An 18,866-nucleotide genomic window follows, 5' to 3' on the forward strand; every position below is an offset into this window, starting at 1 on the left:
TCCTAACAATAATAAATTCTTCGCTTTTTGTTATAATTAAAATGTGATACCACAAATTGTCGAAGCAGCGTTTTTGTCATAGAATTTGGTAAATATACTTTAAAATTATTTACGTATCCGGATATCAATAGGCCAATCACTGAGACACAGACTGTTTTTCTCGAGCTGAGATTTATTTATATATTTGATCCGTTTTTCTTATTTTTCTTTCAACTATTGACTGTGATTTTGGCAACCAAGATCACAGCAATATGTCTAACCCTCCCTCACTACCAAAAACCAATCCAAATGTTAACTCTCCACTTTTATCATATTCTGCAGCTACCTCAGCAAAATCCCCACCCCCTTCTGTGCCCTCACGAAATCAGGCCTTCATTATGCCTTCTATCCCCAACACTGTACTATTTGACTACATCAAATCAATAGGTAGCATCGTCTCTCCTAAAAATTTCATTTTCGCATCCAGAATATCACCAAAATCCAACCAAAGTATCCATTCCAATTTGATCTCTATACGTCGGCTTATATCCCCAACCAAAAGAATACTCTTTTCCAATGTTTGTCCATCCATTCCCCATTCCGTCATTGAGAAAGCACTGCAAGACCTAGGGTTATCACTCACCTCTCCCATATCATACGTCAAATGTGGCTAATCTGATGACGAATACGCACATGTGCTCAGCTTCCGCCGAGTAACTTACGTATTACCAACCAATAATAATTTTTCTCTGCAAACTTCGACTGTCATCAGACATGAAAATACAACACACAGAATATTCATTTCTACCGACAAACTTGAATGCTTTCTCTGCAAATAGGCTGGGCACACTGCTGATTCATGCCCCAACACTCCCATCCCTCAAGATCCCTCTCCCAAATCAAATGATACGGTCAATCTGATCCCCACCTCCTGTGCTGACCCTACTGCCACTACTAATACTTCAGTTATTCCCGTAGTATCCTTGGAGGACACCCTTTCTCATTTTCCCTCCCTAATTTCCTTACCAAAAACTAGCGAAAAACGTCCCCGTTCAAATGACAGCAGCCTTGACTCGCCACAGTCTATATCTCCTACTGATCTTCATCCAGATCCAATGCCCGAATTTTCAGCATCCAGCTCCGGAAACCCTGCGAAAAAAAAGATTGTCACTTCATAAGCCCTGAATCACGCTCCGTTATACAACAATTCAACGATTCTCCTGAAGCATTTTCCCTTACAGGCACCCAATTTATTGTGTTTCTGGCAGCAATGACCCCCTCCCCGAAGCCAACAAATTTATTCCCGACACAACCCTTCTTCTGAAGGATTTGTCTCTAATTTATCCTAATATAAAAGAAAGACCATTAAAAAACTGTATTACACGTCTAATCAATAGAATTAACTTTAAACTTCACCCCGAACAAAAAACTCCTCCAGAAATGTCTATTACTGATGATTACATTATCTCAGTAAATACTCTCTCCCTTCTTCCTAAACAAGTACATTCTCTCTGATACAGTGGAACTGCGATGGATTTTATCCTCGACTAGAAAGAATTCAGAAAATTATTTCCTCCCATAAACATGACTTTCTTTGTCTCCAAGAAACCAACTTCAAAATTGATCATAAACGCAACTTGAGAAACTTTGAAGGATATCATTACATCCGTACCAACTGCATAAGAGCCAGTGGCGGTACTTCAATATTTGTATCCAGCGACATATACTCATCCCACCTCCCATTATCAACAAACCTTGAAGTAGTAGCTATAACAACTTGGTGCCCCAATAAACTTACCATTTGCAGTATATACATTCTACCGGACAACTCCCTTGATGAAAAAGAGTTAACAGATCTAATTCGTCAGCTTCCCCAACCATACATTCTTGTTGGAGACTTTAATGCACATCACACTATGTGGGCTCCAACCAAACTCGCACTAGAGGCAACACAATAGAAAAAGTCATAAATTCAACTGGTATCTGTCTGTTAAATACTGGAACCAAAACTCACTTTAACATCTCCTCAGGTTCCTTTTCTGCTATTGACCTCAGCTTCTGTGACCCTAAAACTGCACTTTTTCTCTCTTGGGAAGTTTTCGATGACCTACATGATAGCAACCACTGTCCTATTATTATATCCAATCCCTATAATAAAGAAACTGTTGCCAAATGCTTCTGGCAAATAAAAAATGCGAACTGGCCTGAGTTTACCTCTCTCTTCGAAGCATACTTATCATCTTTGATCATTTCTACGAATATAAACGATACGCTAGATATGTTCACTAAAAGCACACTTGCGGCTCCCGATGTTCACATTGGGAAAACGGAATACTTCATCCCTTACCCACAATACAGACCCCAGTCAAGTTTGGAAAAAAATTGCACAAATTCAAGGCAAAAAAAATAATATCATAATTCCTTCTTTAATATCTAACGATCTGCTTATCACCGAGAGCCAAAAAATCTCTGACACACTCGCGCAACATTTTAAAGAAAATTTAAGCATCCATAATCCGGCATCCGATTTTCATAACTCAGATATTCAGCCCTCCTCCACACTACAGCAAATGCTCTCGATATTGCGTCTGTCAATGCTCCTATTAGTTTAAATGAACTAAAATTCGCGCTATCGTCCTGCAAAAATTCTGCTGCTGGTCCTGATGATGTCCTGTATATATTTCTCAAAAAACTATCCGACTCCTCCCTCTCCAAGCTCCTTGACATCTATAACATTATTTGGAATACTCACCAATTTCCTGATGCATGGCGCAACTCTATAATAATTCCAATTAAAAAAGCAGGTAAATCCACATCATCCCTTAAGTCTTTTCGTCCAATCTCACTCACTTGCACTACTTGTAAACTTCTTGAAAAAATAATCAATAGAAGACTCCTATGGTTCCTTGAAAAATACAAACTTATTCCAAACCATCAACCAAACAAATAACCATCACTACGTCATTGCAACTATTCTCGACATTGAAGGCGCTTTTGACTCTATATCCAGAAGTGCAATAATGAATAAACTCACTCAATACAATCTACATGGTAACATATTATCATTCATCTATATGCGGTAAGCTCTCCCTTCCTCATCCACAAAATACTGGCATCCCCCAAGGTTCAGTATTAAGCTCTACTTTATTTATCCTCACAATAAATGAGCTATATAACAACTTCCCATCTCCCGTAAAATATGTCCAATACGCTGATGACCTAATCATTTATTGCCACGGTAAATACGTCCCCTCTACATGCCAACTGCTCCAAAACTTAATAAATCTACTACAAGAGAGATCCCCCTACCTAGGATTATCATTTTCCCGAAACAAATCCATGCTGATAAAATTCTCTCGAAGAACATCTATTCACTCACCCCAAATTTGCCTTGATAACTCCCCTCTACCTATTGTGAATCAATGCAAAATTCTTGGTATGACTTTTGCTTCTCGACTCAACTGGAATCACCATATTCATGATGTAAAAGCCACCTTCAATGGGGCTCCAATGAAACTATACTGCTAAGAGTTTACAAAGCTCTCATACGCTCAAAGCTTGACTATGGTTGTTTTATCTATATGTCCGCTTCCAAGTCTAAAACTGACTTGTTGAACTCTGTACACAACACCGCTCTTCGCATTCTTGTAGAGAAAGCATTCTTGGAAATTATGCATAAAAATTCCTTCGGCCTAATTCTCTATACGGATATCTCCAAAGCTTAATCCGGTGTGGGTTGCGCAGTCACTACAAACTACGAACACTTTCCGCTTACCCTCGACGTGTAGTGTTTACACTGGTGAACTATACAGTATCCTTCAAATATATTTTTTCTCCCCATAAACATATCGCCATATGTACTGTCTCTCTTTCACCCATACAGTCAATCACAACCTTATTCACCGACCACCCAATAGTCCAAAACATTCATGACACCTACCAAACTCTCATTGCTCTTGACATAACAGTCTCTCTCATCTGACTTCCATCGCACACAAATCTTGGCACGATACATGGAGCAAGAGCACTACAGCACTACATCAAATCCACCCAACTACTTCTCACATTTCCCTAAACTTTCTGAATAGGAGAGAAGCTGTGACAATAAGAAGACATCGCATCAACCATACGAAACTTACTCACGGCTATTTGATGTCGTCAGAAAGTCGTCCTGTCTGCCGAACTTGTCAAGTTCCTGTGACTGTTAAGCACATCCTCACCGACTGCAGAGAATATTCCACCGCATATCAACAGTTTGATATGAAAACCAACCTCCAGGAGACACTTAACTGCCCGACGGAAATAAAGAAAACCGTGCAGTTCCTTAAAGCCACCAAGCTGTACAAGAAAATATAATTTAATTTATACATTGTAACAGATTTTATTTTTTTTATGTAACTGTATTTAAGTTTATTTTTATTTAATTCGAATGTATTTAACTTATGATTGTTTTTGTGTGCCAATGACCAGCGCTGTCGAGGCACGTTAAACTGAAAAAAAAATCTATCCCGAATCTACAAGGCTGTCATCCGGCCTATATTAACATTCACAGTGGAAACCAGACCAGACACATCGAACACAAACAGAATATTAGGAACCACCGAAATGAAAATAGTATACAGAATCCTTGGAAAAACACTTTTTGACAGGGAGAGAAGAGAAGAACATGCAAAATTGACAATGTAAACGAATGGATATTGGGAAGTAAGATAGAGTGGAACGAACACATAAATCGAATGAATTGGAAGCGTTGGAAGACTCCGCAAGACAACCTCTAATAATTATTAAACGGCATAGGATACGAGGAAAGACAAGCAAAGAAGAAGAAAACACATTATTAACTCAACAACAAATAAATCAAGTATCATGAACAAATTTTCTTGTAAATGTAAAGAGGCCATTCAATTCATCAACTGCCATTTTATGAATGTCATGGAAGAGTGAAAGCAGTATTTGAAATGAAATCTGTAAAACCTAACTAGGACTAAATATGTACATTTTTCATCAATTCTACGATTTGACATTGTAATATGATTTACTGCTCACTTAAAGTCGAAGTATTTGGGAGAAGAAAGACATCAGTTTAATATCTCATTTGGGAAATAAACGATTCGTGTCAAGCATATGTGCTGGTGCCAATATTTAGCATAGTCTAGTTCACTTCAAGTATCTGAAGATTACATGTGTATTACAAGAACAAGAAATCTATTTTCGTACCAGTAATTTTTCCCCAGCTATAAATTCATTTCAATGTTAGCTAACAATTATGCATCGTCGCAACGAGAATGGAGGCCATTTTTATTTGGATTTGATGTTTTACGTTAGTATTAAATAATATTTCAACTTAAAATTAGTGTAATATGATAATTAGGTATTAATATAATGTTGTGCATTATCCCAATCATAAGAGTTATTACCAACTGATCTATATTCTATTTAGATTAACTTTATATATAGTAATAATCTTAACAATTGAGGTTTTTCCATGTTTCACCCAATCTAGAGATAAGAAAAATGAGTTGATATCATTTTGTTTTTTTTTTCTATTTGATAACTTCAAAAGAATAACTAATTTGAATTTATGCTCACGATGTATCCAAAACTAAGTTAACCAATAGTTTCACATATCAATAGGCCTAATCAAAATTTCTCCAGGTGCTGCTGGTTTTTTTTTCATATCAAATATCTATACTGCTATACAAGGCGCAGGTAAAAAAGAATGACGCGTATGCGGTGTGTTGCGCAAAGTGGACTTATGATTTTCATCGTAAACTGATCGGACCAAGAACCAATCGGTCTTCAATTTCTGCATAGATGAAACCACTACAAAAAAGGGGTGGTAAATATATATTACAGTAATTAATGTCAAATAAATATTTTTAAAATTAGTCAATCAAACAATTAAAAAAATTGTCATTTGTCCCAAAAATAACTTCTTTTAAACACTTTGTTTTCTATTTGTAAATCGATAATAATCTAGTTAAATTTTCCAGTTAGAATATTCTTACATGAGAAATTTTTAGAATGTTACACTTTAATTTATGTAGCCTGAATTGGACCTTATATAACTGAATTATATATTTTTAATAAGAATAAAAAAATTAATTTAAATTATATTATTATTGTCTAACTAAATAAAGATGAAACTAATAAAAAATTTCAAACTACAAAAGAAAATCACAATGAGTAAAAAAATTGTAGGTAAAAGTAATAGGTAATAATTAGTTCATAAGTCGTATATAAGTCCATAGCAAAAATTTGACCAGTATGCAGCATGTCCGGAATTAAATATTATTATTAGAATTGAAGTTGTTTACAGAGTAGAAGGCACTTTCTAGTAAATAAATAAATTATAAATAAAATAAATAAATTCCACATAATGTTGGTTTGCAAGATGACATCGTTGTATCAACCCTTACAAGCTGACTTCTATTGTTGAGGAATGACTTAAACTATGTGAGAGGTGTTACTACATTTTGTTGATTAAAATATTATGATTAACAGAATCGAAAGCTTCAGAAAAATCACAAAAAGTTGTTGCAGTGTAGTGATGGCTGTATAGGCTAGAGTACACATTATTGAGGAGGGAAAAAATAGTATCATTTGTGAGTTTGTTACTTAAAAACCCAAATTGATGAGTAGTAAGTATTTTATATTTGAACAAAAATGATAAAAGTCTCTTTTTGACCAATCTTTCTATGATCTTAGATAACGTGGGAATAAAAAATAATCCTCGGAACATTTTTTTATTTCTTAACATATTCTTGAGTATAATAATAAATAATAATAAATATTCCTGTGAAGAAGAGAATATCAATGAAATGAGCGAAACTAAAATAACTATTTCAAACAAAGTAAATTAAAACATTTCAATTATAATAAAAATGTGATAAAAATTTTATTCTCCTAAAACATGAAAAAACACGACAAATTTTTTGAGATGTTTCTCAAGTGCGTTTGAAACCGCGCATGCGCATCGTGCTTTTTTACCGGCCCCTATAGATGCCCGTTACTACTATTTGCCACTGCGAAAGATTTAGAACATTGAAAACCTTCATACATCAACAAGAAGGATGTAAAAATGGAATAAGATACAGGGTTTTATTGACAAAATATAAATTTGAATCCTTGTTTCATTCTGAGTAACAACGTATATTCCAAATTAAGTTTCTCTATGCTCCCAATTTTCTAGTTTTGTCTTTTTTTATATCACTTTAAGTAAGTATGAATTTCATGAAATACGCAAAGTGAGGCCGTAAAATCAGCTTAAAGGGGCTAGTCGTCTTGTGTACTAGGCAGATCGGATCATTTCTTTGAGCAAAATAAAGGAAAAAAACACCCCACCTCTCTTAGTAAGAATTGAAGCCTAAACATCAAAAAAATTCTGAAGGGTACCACATACTCATCTTCGTCTTTGATAACATGTTCAGCACAGTTTTTCCAAAATTCTTAGCGGTCTGCTGCTAGAATTTTATTCACGAGTTCTACAACTTCTTTACTCAGTTTTGGAGACTGATTACATTTTCGTAATTCTGATTTTACGTTTGCCCATATTAACTATATAGGATTGAATATGCAATAGTGAGGAGGTAGTCTGAGAAGAGTGTGACTCTGTTCTTTGCACAGCTTGTCAATATAATAAATTTTCTCTAACTTTAAACCTTTAATAACAATAATCAATTCTTTCAATTCAAACATCAATTTTTACTATTGTCAACCCAATCGAAATTTACTACATCGTGACTATCAAACCATGTTTCATTTAGATAAATTATGTGTCTATTAGAACTTCCGTTGTCTTTTAACTGACACAAATAATCTTGTCGCCATCGAAAGATTCGGTTATTGCCATCCGTTTATTCAGTTTTTTGTGTATGAAACCACATGCTGACAAAACTTGACGCAATGTTTCTAAACTGGTGTAATTATATTCTGGATAATCTGCTACCTTTTGCTGTTTTACTTCTAATGTCTGTTTCTTATATAAACTATAAATTGTCCTACGTATAAAATCTTGAGTAGCTTTGGCAACTGACTTCAGTTTTTCTTTACATCGGTTATGTAAATGATCCACAGTAACCCCTTTCGTGACAATAAATGGAAAATTCATTTACTCTTTATTATTAAATTCATTCCTGTCTTTATTCTCACTACATTGTGCAATTTCGTTGACTTAATTCGCCCATGGTCTAAAGAACACCATATTTCTATTTATTTAAAGAAATATATGAATTAAAAATTTTTACCAAGCGACGCCAATGTTTACCAGGAATATTTTGAAGAAATTGTGTGCATACAGCTTCGGTCAATAGAAATGCATTTATGTTTACGATTCGATGTTTTCCTTGGTAAACAGAGTCCACGTGGACTAACGTTTTGTTAGATATTTACTAAATTTTATACTGGGATTTAACATTATTATTCATTTCTTAATTTGGTATGATTGACGTGTGTATTTATGAAATATTGATTGATCCTCGCATAACTGTCTTCTGCAATTGATATTGCTTGGAATTCCCGATGTCGAAGGATTATTGTTTTATCGAGGAAGTTGTTCGATTGTGTATTTTTAAATGCGAGGGCACATGGCATTTTTGCCACAATTTTAATTCAATATTTGATAATAAATACCACAAATCTCACTTAATTAATTCCCCAATGGTAAATATATAGTTATTCGTGAGCTCGGAATGTACTCTTTAAATAAAAATAACAGTTTACATTACGTTTTCTTTTTCTCACTTTGTTTATTCTTATACTAAAAAAAAACACTCTTTAAGTACACAACTGAATGTTAATGGCTTGTAAGTAATACACTATATACATTAATAAATTATTTTAAGAGCTATTAATGTAGTAAGCTGGTTTAATATAAATTATTTTCATATCTTTCCTAATTTTAGCTGTCGGTTATTATAATTTCATGATACATTACAGTATAAATCAAGTACACGTCTCGAATGTTAAACGCTTTTCAATAGATTTATTCTATCGAAGAATCCTCCAATGGTTTTCTTATGTAGACATCATCTGTTAACAACATAAAACAGAAATTTTCAATTCGTATGATGTGTTTATCCTATATCAATTCTTGTTTTGGATTTTGATGCTCATATATGTACGTGCAAAATATAAAGAAAAACAATCAAAATACTATATCGTTCCGAATTAGCTGAAATAAGTGATAACAGTCGTATGAAACTAAACTACTCAGAGTGTTTTCAGAAAATATCTCGGAACAGTTACACGTAACAAATACACTAATTTAGTCTAAGAGCTGGTCGCCACTTCGACTAAGGTACTTTCACAAGGCTGAAACTTTTTCTATATGTTATTCAATATATTTAAAGTAGAAAAATCAAATTCTGGCAGGGTTAATGCGGGTGCAACAATATCCACTGTTTTTTGCATATTGCAAATTTTTTATTTAAAAAAAAATGTATCTTTTCAAATCTGGCTTTCGAGTATATTTTTAATTAGACAATTTCGAGTATAAAAAAAATTCCAGATGATTTGCAAGTATCTGTAAAATGGATCGAAAGTTGCTAAGACGGCTGGTACGATCTTCCAAATCTAATTCCTAAAAAAAATATCTTGTAAACTATTTTGTGAAGTTAGGTGTTTATAATAAATATAATGATACGGGTAATTTCATATATATTTTTCTTCAGTTACAAAATCTCAATTGTTTAATTACAATTATTACAATATCCCTCGAAATTACATTGTCCTCCTCTACTTTTTCTTCGCTCACTGGAAAAGAAATTATTATAAATACGTGATATTACACATAAATGTTCATACATTTAATTCAATTAATGTTAAAAATTCTCCATCCGAAGTATTATTGTCTAATTCATTGAATTTTAACAAAACGGAATATATAGATGATGGCAGAATATTTCCATCTTGCCATTGAAAAGTATACTTTTCTTCCTCTATTAGCCCTCAATTATCATCTGGTTTCAATGTTGTAGGACATTTCAGATTGGCATTGCGGCATATACTTGAAATATATTGAGTCCGCAAAAGTTGCTGCTTCTGATTCACAGGGTGGTAGATTGGATGCATCATAATTGACATATTTCTTAATAAAAGGTTCATTTTCCTCATTTGCATTGTATGTTAAGATGAATTTGAAACATCGGGCTTCATTGACGTTGTCTACTTTGAACATATAAATTTTTCAAATGAATTTTTTAATTGTTCAATATCAGTTATTGCTTTTTGATATGGTATATATTTCTTAGAGTTATTTTTCCTTAAGAATTAGATTTGGAAGATCGTACCAGCCGTCTTAGCAACTTTCAATTCATTTTACAGATACTTGTAATCGAGCAAATCATCAGCCAATTTTTTTATACCCAAAATTGTTTAATTAAAAATATACTCTAAAGCCAGATTTGTGATGATATATTTTTTTAAATAAAAAACCGGTATGCTGAATTGTCGACTTGAATTTGATACGCCTCGCGCATGATATCAAAGTGGAATTACGATGTTTTCTCTGTCATTAAGATAAGGTTAGAGTTATACATATTTATCGGGGTTTTTATGTGTTTGGGATACTTTTTTGTGCTTAGTGGCTAAACTAGTATTCAAGACTATTGTAGAGTTGACCTAACTTTTTATTTCCGTTTAAAAAATTGTACTTTCTATTATAAGATTATAATGCCGGGTTGTGCCGAGGTTACATACAAAAACAATAATCGAAATACCAAAGAAACCGTACACGTTTTTCAATAAATGAACACTTGGTGAAGCAGTGGCTAGGAGCCTGTGGTCGGGAGGATAAAATTAATATAAATCAAGGTAAATAAATGTTGTACATTATCAAATAATACATATACGGATTTTTAAGGTTAGATCATACTATTCATATTTTTGTCCAATAGGTAATTATACTTATTTTATGTTGTTATCGATGGACATATAGAATTATAAACAAAGACGGTTTCAGTCTGGTTGGAAATTTAAATACATTTTTGCAATCGTTTTAATGTGTTTTGAAATATTTGATACGATACAATTTATTTACGTGTTTAGGTGTCTGTTCTATTCATTTCGAAGAGTGTAGTTGTATACAATGCAAAGTGTCTAGGATTAAAAAAAACATTGTTTATTCACCTAAATTAAATTTATGCGATAAAATATATAAAGATATCATAATATGCCAATAATGATATTAGTGTATTGAATAATTTTGTTAATAATATTTTGACGAGTTTCTTATTTCACGGAAGAGGCAAGAAATTATATTCCTTGTAAAGACAGCCTTAAGAACGTAGAAATTATTTCAATTCAAATTCAATAACCATATGTATAAGTCATAAATAGACATGTCTTGATATCAAATAATACTTTTGAAATGAAAATAAAACTTTTTAATAGGATCACAGCGTACATTGAGAGAGAGAAATGCTTTATTGTCAAAAAATTGTGGACAAATATATGTAACAACTAAAAAACAAACATAAAAATAACTAAATAAAGATAAAACCGCAAGGAGTAACAAAGGTATATTTAACAGTAATAGGTAATAATTAGTATGTAAGTTCATAGCAAAAATTTTACCAATATGCAGCATGCCCGGAATTAAATATTATTATTAGAAGTCGTTTAATGAGTAGAAGGCACTTTCCAGTAAATATGCCCTCAAATTATTGCAAAATGCGGGAAAAGATTATATCGATTTGATTTCAATTTGCAAGTGATTGTAAATTTTTTGCATTGTAAAATATTGAGCCTTTAACTAATTCTGAACGTGAAGTAGGTAGGTAAAGTGGATAGCCGTGCAACGACCTTTCTGAAATTGGAGAAGGTTGCTTACGGATTAGGCAAACGAATTCAAAGATGAATAAGGAAGGAAGAGTCAGAATTTTTAATCTTTTAAAGAAGTCCCTGCAGTGAGCCCTGCTGTTTAGTCCGAGTAAATATCTCACAGCTGTTTTTATAGTACAGAAAAGCGTTGAGTTATTCTTGATAAGTGAACCAAATTTAGCTACAAAGCTAGTTTTTTTATCATTATTTTGAACACTTATCAATCAATATGTTTCAATAGTTTAGCTAGAAACATATTCTGACCAAAAATTGTATATATTTTCAATATATTTGAAATTTTTCCCTAACTTTCATTGTAAATTTTCGAGATGTTAGGTATTATACTACCAACAAATCATCTTTTCTATATCACCTAACTCAATTACAAGTTGAAAGAGTGGACATTGAGTTGCCAAAACACTAAGCTTAAAATATAAATTCATGATTATGCTACTACTTTTTCTCTAGATAACTCCTTGTTGGTCGTTCCGGATCTATGTATTTCGCATTTTAAGATTTTTCAGTTCACGCTGTCGTTCCCATTGAACTGATACCATTTCAAATGCGAAGTTTTCTCTCAACGTATAGTATTTCCAATTTCATCCATGAGCGCTACAGCTATAGTTACCCTACTAAAGAAAAGAAACCCATCCGTGGTGGGGTATTCTATATCCGAATAAAAATAGTTTCTTATAAAAACCGATTTCCCAAGTAGAAAACAATAGTAATATTCTAATATCAGCATTCGTGAGTAGTTGTTATAAAATGCGCTTTAGAAAATTACACTGGAATGATAAAGACACGATTTCCACTTCTACGAATATGTGGAAATCATTTATAAGTTATCTATCATGCAGCTGACGCATTTAAATATATATGCAGAAGAAATCACAAGGAATAATTTTAAACATATTAAGATTAGTACAACTATGAATTATGTTGTAGTTTTCTTTCCCATTTAAGTTTTTCCTTTTTCATCTCAATGGACTTCAGTCGAAGTACAATGAAGACAGGACTCATTTAAGCGGTTTGATCACCATAAAATATACCCGTAATAATCAATATAATGATTATGACTCGCAGTTTTGTATTACATTACACATTCAAATCTATTATTTTCCACATTTCCTGTTATTTTCTAAACATCGAACTAAATTATAAACTGTATAATTTCTCATGAAGTTTTGAAAAGTATGAACTTCTTTCAATGACTGTTGGATTGATTATGTGAAGGATATGATTTCCGTACTATTTGAATTTATCCCATTTAGAAGTTTTCGATAGATGATTTGTTTCAACCCAGTATAAGTAAACATATGTATTGAAGAATGATATCCTATAATACAAGTTGCATCAATTTCTTATGTATTTAGAAGATGGACAGAGTTTGTAAAACTGTTTTGGAGATATAACCCGCAGATTGTGAAGCGTTAAGTGATACGTATCTTAGTCTGACTTTCTAAACTAAAAAAGAGTAATAGAAATATTAAACAAATTATCTGATTTGTATCACCTGCCTCAAGAATGACCAGTATTTCTTTGCCAACACTAAAATGGAACTTTATTAGCAGTGTATTATGGTCCAAAATATGCAGTAGCTCGATTACTTTCTATACATACAACCAATAGAATCAACCTTTGTAGCCAGAATTTCGTCAACGCATAAATATTAGTTACACATACAGGAACGGTGTTCGGTACTACAAGAATAAAACCTAGCGTCGGTAATAACACTTTTACCACCTGCATGTATTTATCATTTGAATATTCTCAACTTTAATATGATTAAGCTTGTGGACACACCTTAGTTAGCATATCTGAAATGGTGAAATCAGTTCAACCAATATTGCTGCACGAGATGGTACATCTCTCACAAAATTCTACAGAAAAAATCGGACTCAGTAATGTCCAATGACCTTAGAGGACAGTTATGTAAAGCTGATTTGTTGAGTCCAGTACAGCCGAATTATCTCTACCATTGAAAATTCTCTCACATAATAATCATCAGTCACCACCTTGCTGATGAATTTGAATTTGCTCCGTACTCAAGGAGAAGACGGGATATATTCCTGTAACGGTGTTCTCGGCGACCGGAAATATTGTTCTGTGAAATTGTATAAAAAACTTCAGCTTTTGAAGAATCTCGCTTATAATTTGGTGTGGTTGCTTGATTTACTGCATTTTTACATTATGACGGTTAACTGTCCCACTCAAATAGAAAGTTGCCTCTCCACTAAACAGTAGATAAAAAATCTTCATCATCATTTTCTACCATACAGCTTTGAATAAACTCGCAAAACTCAAGAAGCCGTTCCTTATCACCTTTGTAGTGTTTGTAGTGATTGTTTCATACGCTTAAGTTGGCATAAAACACGCCATACAGATCTCCACCAGTACGTCGAGTGGATGTTTGCAAGCAATGGGTGGAGCTTTGGCGGATACGCTCCAGGAAACAGGGAAATGACCTGATGATTTTTATTTGCAAAGACATCTTGTATCAGTAAATAACTAATATGATCTTTCAGTTGTGCAAACGCTGTTTTGACAAGTACTGAGACGGTCTTTGATAAAAATGCGTTACTGCTATTTAGCGAAAACCACGTGAAATCTCTTTCGGTCACATCGGATTCATTAATAAATTGTTATGATTTTCCCAAATCAAATTACTTTTTTGAAATACCCCAAATGATTCACATTATTATCATTCATTAATTGCATATCAAAGCTAAGTAATAATTTATAACTATTAGATGCAAAAAGAATAGAAATATAAATACAATGTATTAAATATTTATTCAAGTGATAATTGATGAATAATTGGGTAAAAATAAATGATGATTTACTAATGCCTGACTACTTCACACTCTGTGCTCTCTACTTCAAAAAATGTATAGAAAATTTCATTTCCCACAAATTTTATCATGGGAATTAATAAGATACGTACGTTCACTCACATTTAACTTTTTGAACATCATTTTTGATGTTCATAAATTTATAGAACAATTCAGCTCAATTTGTCAAATTCGAGGTTGCCCCCGTTTTGGACAACAATGACTGTACTATTCCATTTTGATGCCCTGTTACAAAAGCCTTACAGTAGGGTTGATTTTTAAAAATTCCTTATATTTTACAAACAAGAAATATCTCCAAAGCAATGCACACTAACATTCAGTGATTATCAGGCAAGCTGAGAGAAAATAATTTTTGATTTAGATGCTTAAGCAACTCTATATTTTTGACTACTGCCATTATAAGTGCCACTTTTCAACATTGTTACAACTGATAAAAATATTCTTAACATGGTTTTGTGATTATTGGAATATTCGCCTATACTATTATCTATAGGGTATCTATACAAAAAACATTGTATGATATTTTTGTTGTTTTCTTTATTCTGTTTGTTCAATTCGCTCCGCTCATTTCTTTTTCAAATAACATATAATAGTCCAGGAGCCAGCAACATAATTACACTAACAAGTTAAGAGATAATTAGTAGAATGTATCGGAAAGTTGTATAATAAAGTGAACGTCTCGGTAGATGGGATGAGGTAAAAAAAAATAAAATAAATTTATTCACTTCCACCCAACTAAAAATTTGTGAAACTATATCTATCCCAATATCTCGAGGAAATGAAAAAAGTACTATAGTGTATTATAAGTTAGGTTAGGTTAGATTAGGCGCCTCGAACATGAAAAAAATGTATTTTCAGTGATTTGGTATCAAATAAAAATTTTATTAATGATAACTTATATGTAGATGTGAATAAATATATGTTACTACGTAGGAGTTGAGCGGAAGCATCTATTGCATTAGCTGACCAGGTTTTCATCGAACACTGCTCGCTGATTTTCTTTATATATCACAGCTTACAAATTTTCAGCTGGGAGGAAATGACTGAATTTCTTTTTGTTTTGTCGTGCGTGGGATGTTACTGCCGCTTATCCCACTCACCGAGCCGCAGCTGACGTTCACTAGGCTTTATTACATTACTTTCTGTTGCATCTCACCAATTAACTTTCGAAAGGAAATAATTAACCGAATGTTCACCTGGCTCCCGGACCATCACTTTTGAGTCTCATATCATAAATAATGATTCTTTACTGCTCATTCATCAAATCTTTTCAGTAAGGTTTAGTGTTAATGATATTTTTCTTCTTTCAGGTAAGTTCCTGACGATTATCTTAGTTTCCAAGTGAGTATTTAATGAGGGGAGGGGGGCCTTTAAGAATATCAAGTTATCAATATTTTGAATTACAAAGGCTATGATCTCCTATAAACGCCGTTGGCCGGGTACAGCGTCACGCCGTATGCCGCGTCACGATGCTTACTATAGAAATGTACTGTTATGATATCTTGACTGACGCTGACGATGGCGTGTGGACACCGTAGGAGCCATTCAACGCTTTACGCCGCTTCTCCAGTTATTTCGAATCATTGCAACGTAAGCGTCGTGTCTGGAGACAGCTCAGATAATTCGATAAAGAAGAAAACGGATTATAAGTTGAATAAGTCCAATGTTATTGTGCATTATACAATAAAAGTGACAGGTGATATGGGCTTAGGATGCCTTTTTGATGGCAGTTTTATTATATATTCCCGCACAAGTTCTACGGTATGTTTGAGATGTTCTTGATTGTTGCCTTTTAAACTTGAAAACATCCTTCTTTCTTCCTCTTCATAAATAATCGGTGCCTTTTTGCTCTTAGTTTTCTAGTGTATCGAATTCATATCCATTTGATATCACACGAGTACACGCTAACATTAATTGTTGACTACTGTTCAGAACGAGACGTCATCGTTTGCGTATGAGATGTATCAACCGCTGACGCTGTGTCTGGCGTTTAGACGTCGATGAGAACGTTTATGCTCAAGTCGGTAGGCGCATACAGAATTTAATAGGAGAACGAGGTCAAAAAACTTGATAACTGAACTTGATATACTTAAGTTTTTAACTTTTAGTAAAATGTTTGAATATTCTAATGGCAATGATAGAAATAGTTATAATTTTTATAGAATGTTACGCACCAGTTTTATTATAAATGACTTGGAATTTCCGGAATTGGTTGAATTCTGACACTTTCCAGATGGTGAAGTCATCTCAATCTTACAAAGCACTTGTTACTAAATTTTATCAATAATAAAGAATGTCATTGTCTCTCGCCAAAAAAATGCTGTAGCTAAAATAAATAAAAATAATGATTAACTTGTTGAAACCCTTCGATCGCCTCTTTTATCGGAAATTGTATGCTGTGGAATCAATTCAAATTGAATATATACAGTGTGAATCGTTTAGATTGAATAGATACAGTTGAAATTAGAACCGATTCCAACATATCAAATAGAACAGAAAATTTTGAAATAAGTCTTCTCCTCATGGCACCTCAATGTCATTAGACGTTTTCTGTAAAATGATAACTCTACTAGAATAATGTTATGAATATTATGGCGAAATGGAAAACAGGAAATATTTAAGATCGATTATAGACTCCTATTCGAGTGCTGGGCAAAGTCTTCAAATTTATGGTCCGGTAAAAAACATTAAACCTTTTTTTCGTCGAACCAATAATGTTTGTTGTCTAGTTGTTTTCGAGTTTCTAGATATTTCACAATCAACTTCGACTTCGTTATTTGACAGTTAATTGCTCCTTATGGCTCCTTGACTGTCAGATAGACTAATAGATAGGATTTGTAGTGCACCTCCTAACTACTGATAATCCCGACTGGACGGTACTGAGGTGTGTTTCTATCGATTCAGAATATTCATTCCTTGACTCGTACATATCTAATCCCTTTCCTATTGAGGTTTTGAGAGATATAACACGTCATGATATGCTTTCCGTTTGAAATTTATTCTCATTCATTTTTTGTCCACCAATATTTGGACGTACTTGTGGAAATTACTTTTTGTTTTAGGTTATCTATTGGGAGTTCTAGGAGATGGCTATTTGCTAACCGATTCTCCTGAGTTCTCTCTCTCTACTTCTCACTAGACCCCTCTCATCAAATATGGGTTGGTTTGCTTTCTACGTCAACATGACTGACTTTCTTACTGTTGTGACCCCCTGAAGCAGTTCTTGAAAGGGTTTGGGAAATATACAAAATTTCAAAGAATAATGTTGTTTCTTTCAAGTCGATAGGATTAGTATTAACAAACTTAAGAAGTTTAGATATATTTTATTGGTTCTAAATAGGTCAGTCATCAGCGCTGATGGTGAATAATAGCCGCCGGTCTGTTTCATAAAATGATACTAGCTAGAATGACTAGTCGATATTTTAACGACGTTGCGTGTTGAACTGTTAATTTGTTGATAAAAATAGAGCAAGGATTTATTCATGGTCAATCAGACAACTTTGTAGTATTAGACACCGAGAATCTTAAACAATTGTTATGATCAAGTTATTAATACGATTAACTACAAGAAAATGATGATCCGAATACTCAATCCGACAATTGTAGTGTGTCACCGGCATAATCAAGTGTGCAACATTAATCTGTCTCCTCTTTTTTACACCATATTACAAGTACCAGCCACAGAGGATGCTCGAAAATGACAATTTTAGACTCTACGACGAATCACCGATAGACAGTTGACGAATAGCAGACCTGACATCGTGGTGCGCTGTAAAAGACCGAATCACACCGGAATATGAGGTTCGCATTACTTCAATTTGTAACGAAATCATAGCTGTGGTACGAAAATCTCTGGAAACTCAGTTAATGAGCTACTGTTACGATCCCCATACGTTTAGAAACACAGGAGCTTTTAATATTGATATTTTTACAAGATATTCTTGGAGCCATATGAAATGTGATGCATGTAATGGAATATACAAACTTATTACAGGTCAAGGTGTTTGCCCATTGTGGCTCACATTTCAAGGAAGTGATCGTTTGAAGCGTACCAAGAAAGCCATTGTAAAACTTCACTTTATCACTGGTTGAGAGTATTCTTGGCGCGAATCGTCTAGTAGATACTCGGATCATGGACAAAGGAAGAAAAAACATCTTGTTATTGCGGAGGTTTTTTCACAGTAAACCCAAATGCAATGGATTATTTTAAACTAT

General features: G+C 33.5%; 1 protein-coding gene across 2 annotated transcripts in view; it reads left to right on the forward strand.

The window, feature by feature from the left end:
- LOC130448965 (CUGBP Elav-like family member 4) overlaps positions 1–18,866 on the forward strand; it is a 1,535,225-nt gene that overhangs the window by 302,800 nt on the left and 1,213,559 nt on the right. Inside the window, exon 1 of one of the 2 annotated variants that reach the window (XM_056786830.1) lies at positions 10,661–10,791. The exons of the other annotated variant lie outside the window; for it this stretch is intronic. The gene's annotated coding sequence lies outside the window, so the exon portion shown is untranslated. Of the gene's footprint in view, positions 1–10,660; positions 10,792–18,866 lie in introns of those variants that run through there. 2 annotated transcript variants of the gene reach the window in all.

The sequence above is a fragment of the Diorhabda sublineata genome, chromosome 1 (genome assembly GCF_026230105.1).
Source record: "Diorhabda sublineata isolate icDioSubl1.1 chromosome 1, icDioSubl1.1, whole genome shotgun sequence".
Lineage (NCBI taxonomy): Eukaryota > Metazoa > Arthropoda > Insecta > Coleoptera > Chrysomelidae > Diorhabda > Diorhabda sublineata.